Source organism: Coptis chinensis, chromosome 1 (assembly GCF_015680905.1).
Source record: "Coptis chinensis isolate HL-2020 chromosome 1, ASM1568090v1, whole genome shotgun sequence".
NCBI lineage: Eukaryota > Viridiplantae > Streptophyta > Magnoliopsida > Ranunculales > Ranunculaceae > Coptis > Coptis chinensis.
In genome coordinates this window covers 6322515-6324723 of record NC_141456.1, presented here as the reverse complement: position 1 = coordinate 6324723, position 2209 = coordinate 6322515, and the positions used below count along the sequence as shown (strand labels likewise).

The window sequence follows — 2209 nt, the reverse complement described above, 5'->3', positions numbered from 1 at the left end:
AACCAAACATGTTTATTCAAAAACTGTTTTTAGATTCAATATTTTTTCATAAAATTTTTTTTTAAGAAAAAATAATTTTTTGAAAAAATGAGAACCAAACACCCACTTATATTATATATATTTATTAGTTTTAGGTACTACATGCACTCTGAGGACAAGCTATGCCATGGATGCAACCTCCAATCACTAACATCACAAATTTGTCCTGCACCTACTACATCACACCCTTGATTGGAGGTTGTGTTTGTTGATGCCTACTTAATTAAGGGGTGGATGACCGCCAGTTTCTCAATCATCTTAGTTTTAGTATATGATCATTTTTAATGGTTGTTGTCTATCAAAAAAGACTAAACTACTCTGGTTTATGGGTGTTAAAAGGGTCGGGCTGGATCGGGCGCCCTTAAACCTTAAAAGTCTTTATGATTGAGAGTCGGGTCAGTTCATCCTTATTTTGTATTAAGGGTCGGGTTAAGTAGGGTTGTGAAAACTCAAGCCTTTAACCCGCTCTTCGACCGTCGTTTTTTAGGGAGCCAAATTATACGTTACTAGTTTACTTAATTTTGTTGGTGATTTTTTATTTATCTTTATCATACTTTTATTACCACGTCGGATGCTCTTAACCACCTCCTTTACTTCTCTCTTCAAGCACTTCGATTCAGCAGCTACACCCAACGGGAAAATAACAGTGTCAAAAAAATGTTACACAATAAGCAAACCTAAACCCATATATACAATCGTCTACCACGGAAAAGGGGCAGAAGCATCAAACACAACAGAACAGGAGCATCATCCTACCACATTTGGCATTTTTTTTTGCAACAAGTTTCAAACTTTTTTTTTTCACGCACTAATTAGAAGCAAGGTTCAAACTTTCTAATACCACTTTTCTAACTGCAACTTAAATGTCACTAAATTAAGTAGTGCTCTAGTTTATAATTCCAACAATGCCAAGCAATTTGATATTTTCCACTATACAATGAAGCACAGCTCTTATTTCAACAAATGACTCAATATATACAAGTTAAAAAAAACTAAATTCAACTTCAAAACAAGTATCCACTCAACCTCAATAAAATACAAGTATGATATAAAAAAATATATACGTGAAAAAAAGAAAGCACAACATCAAAATATGTTTAATAAGATAAAGTGTGAAAAAAATGGTTAAATTATACTTTTTCTAACAAGTTTAAGAGTATTTTTTCCAACCAAAGGTGTAGCTATAGGAGCTAAAGCTGTTATCTTCTTTCTCTCTTTCTATGATGATTTCTCTGCTTCACTATCACTACCCATCTTTTTCTCTGCAAAGTGATGGGAAAAAAACGAAAGGTTTAATGAAGGAGAGTTTTTATTTTTATTATTTTATTATTTTTTTTATTTTTTGGTGTTGAAGGTTTTAGGTAATGAGAAAGGGTTTATTGGTCTTTTTAATGAAGAATTGAAATAAGATAAAATGTCGATTGGAAGTGAAGAGATCTGGAACGTTCGTTTATATTAGTGTCTTGTGACCTAGATGGTTGAGAATTTTTTTGGAAAAAGGAAATAATTCGTTTATATTAGTGTCTTGTGACCTAGATGGTTGGGAATTTTTTTGGAAAAATGAAATATATATTAGTGTCATGTGACCTAGATGGTCGAGAATTTTTTTGGAAAAAGGAAATAAAATGTGGCTGCTGGGATTCGAGCCCAGGTCTCCACGGCCACAACGTGGAATTCTAACCACTAAACTACAGCCACCCACATTGTGTATCAACAATTATTTTATATATATTTATTAGTTTTAGGTACTAAATGCACTCTAAGGACAGGCTATGCCATAGATGCAACCTCCAATCACTAACATCACAAATTTGTCCTGCACCTACTACATCACACCCTTGATTGGAGGTTGTGTTTGCTGATGCCTACTTAATTAAGGGGTGGAAGACCGCAGTTTCTCAATCATCTTAGTTTTAATATATTAATATATGATCATTTTTAATGGTTGGTGTCTATCTAAAACAACTAAACTACTTTGGTTTATGGGGGTTAAAAGGGTTGGGCTGGACCAGGCTCCTTAAACCATAAAAGTCTTTATGATTGAGGGTCGGGTTAGCCCGTCCCCTTATTTTGTATTATGGGTCGGGTTAAGTAGGGTCGTGAAAACTCAAGCCCTTAACCCGGCTCTTCTTCCCCCTCGTTTTGAGAGAGCCAAATTATAATTCTACTA

The 2209-nt window shown here is 34.3% G+C and overlaps 1 non-coding gene across 1 annotated transcript; it reads right to left on the bottom strand.

Moving 5' to 3' along the window:
• Positions 1-1665: 1665 nt before the first annotated feature.
• Positions 1666-1737, bottom strand: TRNAH-GUG (transfer RNA histidin (anticodon GUG)). Its single transcript has one exon. It is a non-coding gene; the product is annotated as a tRNA-His (tRNA).
• Between the last annotated feature and the right edge of the window lie 472 nt (positions 1738-2209).